The sequence below is a fragment of the Oncorhynchus gorbuscha genome, linkage group LG25 (genome assembly GCF_021184085.1).
Source record: "Oncorhynchus gorbuscha isolate QuinsamMale2020 ecotype Even-year linkage group LG25, OgorEven_v1.0, whole genome shotgun sequence".
Taxonomy (NCBI): Eukaryota; Metazoa; Chordata; class Actinopteri; order Salmoniformes; family Salmonidae; genus Oncorhynchus; species Oncorhynchus gorbuscha.
Genome location: NC_060197.1, coordinates 46,998,279 through 47,005,778, shown reverse-complemented (window position 1 = coordinate 47,005,778; position 7,500 = coordinate 46,998,279). Strand labels below are relative to the sequence as shown.

The 7,500-nt window shown below is 53.4% G+C and overlaps 1 protein-coding gene across 1 annotated transcript in view; it reads left to right on the top strand.

Annotated features, from left to right (window-relative positions):
- The window catches only part of LOC124014606 (cytochrome P450 26B1-like), a 48,543-nt gene that overhangs the window by 1,234 nt on the left and 39,809 nt on the right, over positions 1-7,500 (top strand). The gene's annotated exons all lie outside the window — the stretch shown is intronic.

Here is a 7,500-nt window from a genome sequence, read left to right as displayed (position 1 = left end):
TAAGACCATCTGAATCCCCCCCTCTCTCTCTGTCTGCCACTGGCTCGTCCAGGTAAGACCATCTGAATCCCCCCCCTCTCTCTCTCTCTGTCTGCCACTGGCTCGTCCAGGTAAGACCATCTGAATCCCCCTCTCTCTCTCTCTGTCTGCCACTGGCTCGTCCAGGTAAGACCATCTGAATCCCCCTCTCTCTCTGTCTGTCTGCCACTGGCTCGTCCAGGTAAGACCATCTGAATCCCCCCTCTCTCTCTGTCTGTCTGCCACTGGCTCGTCCAGGTAAGACTATCTGAATCACCCCCCCCCTCTCTCTGTCTGTCTGCCACTGGCTTGTCCAGGTAAGACCATCAGAATCCCCCCCTCTCTCTCTCTGTCTGTCTGCCACTGGCTCGTCCAGGTAAGACCATCAGAATCCCCCTCTCTCTCTGTCTGTCTGCCACTGGCTCGTCCAGGTAAGACCATCAGAATCCCCCTCTCTCTCTCTGTCTGTCTGCCACTGGCTCGTCCAGGTAAGACCATCAGAATCCCCCCCCCCTCTCTGTCTGTGGTTCTCTTTTACACACTGTTTCTCTCTTCCGGTGGGATTTTCTAGCCATGTCTCTCTGTGTGTGTGGGTCTCTGTCTTTATACCCCAAAGTCTCTCTCTCTCTCTCTCTCTCTCTCTCTCTCTCTCTCTCTCTCTCTCTCTCTCTCTCTCTCTCTCTCTCTCTCTCTCTCTCTCTCTCTCTGTCTCTCTGTCTGTCTGTCTGTCTCTCTCTGTCTGCTCTTTCCATCTACTGTTGGCGAAATGTTGGATGACAATATCTGTTGCACGTCCAATTCAATTCACTCACGTTGGCTGTCACTTTATGCCCATGTGCGTAAAAACTAAATTGCATTTTTACAAGTATTTGTCATTATATAAGATTGAGTTCACGGTTAGTGGATAACAGTTAGGTTAAGTTAAGTTTCTCTGTCTCCCAAGCTCGGTTCCCTCCTCTTCACTCCCTGTCTCTGATTCTCCCAAGCGCAGAAAGCGAGGTTCTTGCCTCTTCTCCACCGTCTATGAGTCTCTATGAGTCTCCTTAGCCCGGTTCCATCATCTTCTCCCCGTGTACCCCCCCCCCAGCCGCTGAACTGACCCGAGCTGTAACCCCTCCTCTCCTGGCTGTCCCGAAACGCTCCAGCACGCACGTGTTATAAAAAAAAAGTCACAATTTAGAAGTGTCAAGTTACTGAAACTTTTTTTTTACTAGTGAACTAGTTTTACTAGTTTATGTATGTATGTTGGCCACTCTAGTGTAGGTTAGATATCATAACAACATAAGCATAAATAACTTGGCTTTTCATTCAACTTCCATGGACCCCGTAAAACGTTGTGAGCGAGTGATTTTTGGCTGCGTCCACGTTTTATAAAGTGATAGAATTATAGAACTACTCCGCGAAGCTGCACATTATCCCTGCCACTAAGTAGCACTTGTCAGCGCACTGATGTGTCGCAGGGGAAAGAGAGGGAGGGAGAGAGAGAGGGAGAGAGAGAAGAGAGAGAGGGGGAGGTGAGGGAGAAGAGCAATGCGGCATGTAGCCCGCGTGTGGGACTTGAACTCTCTGTGCTCCGCTCCCTGCGTGGCTTTCATTTATACACCGCGCGACGCGTTCCCGGAATGCGCATTTCGAGCCATGGCCAAGTTTAAGAAGAGGAAGAGAAAAATCATTCATGACATGAAATCTCTCTCTCTCTCTCTCTCTCTCTCTCTCTCTCTCTCTCTCTCTCTCTCTCTCTCTCTCTCTCTCTCTCTCTCTCTCTGTCTCTCTCTCTCTCTCTCTCCCTCTCTCCCTCTCTCTCTCTCTCTTCTCTCTCTCTCTCTCTCTGTCTCTCTCTCTCTCTCTCTCTCTCTGTCTCTCTCTCTCTCTGTCTCTCTCTCTCTCTCTCTCTCTCTCTCTCTCTCTCTCTCTCTCTCTCTCTCTCTCTCTCTCTCTCTCTCTCTCTCTCTCTCTCCCAATCCCTGTCTCTCTCTCTCTCTCTCTCTCTCTCTCTCTCTCTCTCTCTCTCTCTCTCTCTCTCTCTCTCTCTCTCTCTCTCTCTCTCTCTGTCTCTCTCTGTCTCTCTCTCTGTCTCTCTCTCTCTGTCTCTCTCTCTCTCTCTCTCTCTCTCTCTCTCTCTCTCTCTCTCTCTCTCTCTCCCCCTCTCTCTCTCTCTCTCTCTCTCTCTCTCTCTCTCTCTCTCTGTCTCTCTCTCTCTCTCTCTCTCTCTCTCTCTCTCTCTCTCTCTCTCTCTCTCTGTCTCTCTCTCTCTCTCTCTCTCTCTCTCTGTCTCTCTCTCTCTCTCTGTCTCTCTCTCTCTCTCTCTCTCTCACTGTCTCTCTCTCTCTCTCTTTCTTGCTGTCCTTCACCACAGGCATGCGGTGTGGTGTCCTTCATTCTCTCTCTCTCTCTCTCTCTCTCTCTCTCTCTCTCTCTCTCTCTCTCTCTCTCTCTCTCTCTCTCTCTCTCTCTCTCTCTCTCTCTCACGGCCTGCGGTGTGGTGTCCTTCATTCTCTCTCTCTGTCCTTCACCACAGGCGTGCGGTGTGTGTGTTCCGAATGATGTCATCAGTCCACTTGCATATTATTACCGTCATCTCTGTGTTCTTACTATCCCTGTCTGTCTGTCTGTCTGTCTGTCTGTCTGTCTGTCTGTCTGTCTGTCTGTCTGTCTGTCTGTCTGTCTGTCTGTCTGTCTGTCTGTCTGTCTGTCTGTCTGTCTGTCTGTCTGTCTGTCTGTCTTCATTGTCTTCATGTATGTTTTGTTCTGACTTTTCTGGGCAACATAATAACAGCTCAGATTGACTGAGCCTCCCTCATTTACTCCCTCCCTCCCTCGTTCACTCCCTCCCCCCACCCTCCTCCCTCGTTTACTCCCTACCTCATTTACTCCCTCCCTCCCTCCCTCCACCCTCCCTCTCTCGATTACTCCCTCCCTCCCTCCACCCTCCCTCCCTCGTTTACTCCCTCCCTCGTTTACTCACTCCCTCATTTACTCCCTCCCTCATTTACTCCCTCCCTCCCTCCCTCATTTACTCCCTCCCTCATTTACTCCCTCCCTCGTTCACTCCCTCTCTCCACCCTTCCTCCCTTGTTTACTCCCTCCCTCCCTCATTTACTCCCTCCCTCGTTTACTCCCTCCCTCCCTAATTTACTCTCTCCCTCGTTTACTCCCTCTCTCCCTCGTTTACCCCCTCCCTCATTTACTCCCTCCCTCTTTCACTCCCTCCCTCCACCCGCCCTCCCTCATTTACTCCCTACCTCATTTACTCCCTCCCTCCCTCCACCCTCCCTCTCTCGTTTACTCCCTCCCTTCCTCCCTCCACCCTCCATACCTCGTTTACCCCCTCCCTCCCTCCCCCTCCCTCTCTCGTTTACTCCCTCCCTCCCTCCACCCTCCCTCCCTCGTTTACTTCCTCCCTTCCTCCCTCCACCCTCCCTCTCTCGTTTACTCCCTCCCTCCCTCATTTACTCCCTCCCTCCATCCACCCTCCCTCTCTCGTTTACTCCCTCCTCCCTCCCTCCCTCCCTCATTTACTCCCTCCCCCGTTTACTCCCTCCCTCCACCCTCCCTCGTTTACTCCCTCCCTCCACCCTCCCTCCCCCGTTTACTCCCTCCCTCCCTCCCTCATTTACTCCCTCCCTCATTTACTCCCTCCCTTTTTTACTCCCTCCCTCGTTCACTCCCTCCCTCCCTCCATCCTTCCTCCCTCGTTCACTCCCTCCCTCCCTCCACCCTCCCTCTCTCGTTTACTCCCTCCCTTCCTCCCTCCACCCTCCATACCTCGTTTACCCCTCCCTCCCTCCCCCTCCCTCTCTCGTTTACTCCCTCCCTCCCTCCCTCCTCCACCCTCCCTCCTCGTTTACTCCCTCCCTCCCTCCTCCACCCTCCCTCCCTCGTTTACTCCCTCACTCCCTCACTCTCTCCCTCCCTCGTTCCTCCCTCCCTCCCTCCCTCCACCCTCCCTCCCTCATTTACTCCCTACCTCATTTACTCCCTCCCTCCCTCCACCCTCCCTCTCTCGTTTACTCCCTCCCTCCCTCCCTCCACCCTTCCTACCTCGTTCCTCCCTCCCCCACCCTCCCTCCCTCGTTTACTCCCTACCTCATTTACTCCCTCCCTCCCTCCACCCTCCCTCTCTCGATTACTCCCTCCCTCCCTCCACCCTCCCTCCCTCGTTTACTCCCTCCCTCGTTTACTCTCTCCCCCTCATTTACTCCCTCCCTCATTTACTCCCTCCTCCCTCCCTCATTTACTCCCTCCCTCATTTACTCCCTCCCTCCCTCCCTCCCTCCACCCTTCCTCCCTCGTTTACTCCCTCCCTCCCTCATTTACTCCCTCTCTCGTTTACTCCCTCCCTCCCTAATTTACTCTCTCCCTCGTTTACTCCCTCTCTCCCTCGTTTACTCCCTCCCTCCCTCATTTACTCCCTCTCTCGTTTACTCCCTCCCTCCCTAATTTACTCTCTCCCTCTTTCCTCCCTCCCTCCACTGCCCTCCCTCATTTACTCCCTACCTCATTTACTCCCTCCCTCCCTCCACCCTCCCTCCCTCATTTACTCCCTCCCTTCCTCCCTCCACCCTCCATACCTTTTACCCCCTCCCTCCCTCCCCCTCCCTCTCTCGTTTACTCCCTCCCTCCCTCCACCCTCCCTCCCTCGTTTACTTCCTCCCTCCCTCCCTCCACCCTCCCTCTCTCGTTTACTCCCTCCCTCCCTCATTTACTCCCTCCCTCCATCCACCCTCCCTCTCTCGTTTACTCCCTCCCTCCCTCCTCCCTCCCTCCCTCCCTCCCTCCCTCCCCCTCCCTCCCTCCCTCCCTCCCTCCCTCCCTCCCTCCCTCCCTCCCTCCCTCCCTCCCTCATTTACTCCCTCCCCCGTTTACTCCTCCCTCCACCCTCCCTCCCTCGTTTACTCCCTCCCTCCACCCTCCCTCCCCGTTTACTCCCTCCCTCCCTCATTTACTCCCTCCCTCATTTACTCCCTCCCTTTTTTACTCCCTCCCTCGTTCACTCCCTCCCTCCCTCCCTCCATCCTTCCTCCCTCGTTCACTCCCTCCCTCCCTCCACCCTCCCTCCCTCGTTTACTCCCTCCCCCCTTCCTCCCTCCACCCTCCCTCCTCGTTTACTCCCTCCCTCCCTCATTTACTCCCTCCCTCCATCCACCCTCCTTCTCTCGTTTACCCCTCCCTCCCTCATTTACTCCCTCCCCCGTTTACTCCCTCCCTCCACCCTCCCTCCCTCGTTTACTCCCTCCCTCCACCCTCCCTCCCCTGTTTATTCCCTCCCTCCCTCATTTACTCCCTACCTCATTTACTCCCTCCCTCATTTAACCCCTCCCTCGATTACTCCCTCCCTCGTTTACTTCCTCCCTCCCTCATTTACTCCCTCCCTTGTTTACTCCCTCCCTACCTCGTTTACTCCCTCCCTCGTTTACTCTCTCCCTCATTTACTGCCTCCCTCATTTACTCCCTCCCTCTTTCACTCCCTCCCTCCACCCTCCCTCCCTCGTTTACTCCCTCCCTCCCTCCACCCTTCCTCCCTCGTTTACTCCCTCCCTCCCTCATTTACTCCCTCCCTCGTTTACTCCCTCCCTCCCTAATTTACTCCCTACCTCGTTTACTCCCTCCCTCGTTTACTCCCTCCCTCCCTCCACCCTCCCTCCCTCATTTACTCCCTCCCTCGTTTACTCTCTCCCTCATTTACTCCCTCCCTCATTTACTCCCTCCCTCATTTACTCCCTCCCTCCCTCCCTCATTTACTCCCTCCCTCATTTACTCCCTCCCTCGTTCACTCCCTCCCTCCACCCTCCCTCCCTCGTTTACTCCCTCCCTCCCTCCACCCTTCCTCCCTCGTTTACTCCTAAATGAACAGAATGAACAGTAACACCCACACAAGTTCCAAAATAATTAAGACATTTCAAGTGTTGTAACCGATGTGAAATAGCTAACTAGTTAGCGGTGGTGCGCGCTAATAGCATTTCAATCGGTGACGTCACTCGCTCTGAGACCTTGAAGTAGTGGTTCCCTTTGCTTTGCAAGGGCCGCGGCTTTTGTGGAGCGATGGGTAACGATGCTTCGTGGGTGTCAGTTTTCTGTGTGTGCAGATGGTCCCTGGTTCGATCCCGGGGCGAGGAGAGGGACGAAAGCTTTTACACATTATATCTCTATACAGTGTTGTAACGATGTATAAATGGGTAAAGTACACAAGGGAAAATAAATAAGCATAAATATGGGTTGTATTTACAATGGTGTTTGTTCTTCACTGGTAGTCCTTTTCTTGTGGCAACAGGTCACAAATCTGGCTGCTGTGATGGCACACTGTGTAATTTCACCCAGTAGATATGGGAGTTTATCAAAATCGGGTTTGTTTTCTAATTCTTTGTGGATCTGTGTAATCTGAGGGAAATATGTGTCTCTAATATGGTCATACATTGGACAGGAGGTTATGAAGTGCAGCTCAGTTTCCACCTCATTTTGTGGGCAGTGAGCACATAGCCTGTCTTCTCTTGAGAGCCATGTCTGCCTACGGCGGCCTTTCTCAATAGCAAGGCTATGCTCACTGAGTCTGTACATTACATTTACATTTGACATTTAAGTCATTTAGCAGACGCTCTTATCCAGAGCGACTTACAAATTGGTGCATTCACCTTATGACATCCAGTGGAACAGCCACTTTACAATAGTGCATCTAAATCTTTTAAGGGGGGGGTACATAGTCAAAGCTTTCCTTGGGTCAGTCACAGTGGTCAGGTATTCTGCCACTGTGTACTCTCTGTTTAAGGCCAAATAGTAGCATTCCAGTTTGCTCTGTTTTTTGTTAATTCTTTCCAATGTGTCAAGTAATTACCTTTTTGTTTTCTCTGTCTCTGATGATGATAGTGGAGTTGGGGGTCTCTGTGTTTGCTGTTTTATGTTAAGCTTAGGCAGAGGAAAGTAACCCAGCCGCATCACAACCATGCAACACTCTCTCTGTGTGTGTGTGAGAGAGAGAGAGAGAGAGAGAGAGAGAGAGAGAGAGAGAGAGAGAGAGAGAGAGAGAGAGAGAGAGAGAGAGAGAGACTCAGAAGCACTGTGTGTGAGAGTGAGAGAGAGAGGGAGAGAGACTTGGAAACACAGAGAGAGAGAGAGACTCAGAAACATTAAGAGAGAGAGAGAGAGTGAGAGAGAGCGAGAGAGAGAGAGAGAGAGAGAGAGAGAGACCCAGTATGTGATGTTAACATGCAAGGCAGGGCACCCTCCTCCTTGTATCCTCCCTCCCCCTCCTCCCCTCCTCCCCTCCTCCCCTCCTCCCCTCCTCCCCTCCTCCCTCCTCCCTCCCTCCCCTCCCTCCCTCCCTCCCTCCCTCCCTCCCTCCCTCCCTCCCTCCCTCCCTCCCTCCCTCCCTCCCTCCCTCCCTCCCTCCCTCCCTCCCTCCCTCCCTCCCTCCCTCCCTCCCTCCCTCCCTCCCTACTCCCACCTCTTCTCCTTCCTCTCATCCCCTTCCTCCCCCTCCTCCTCCCT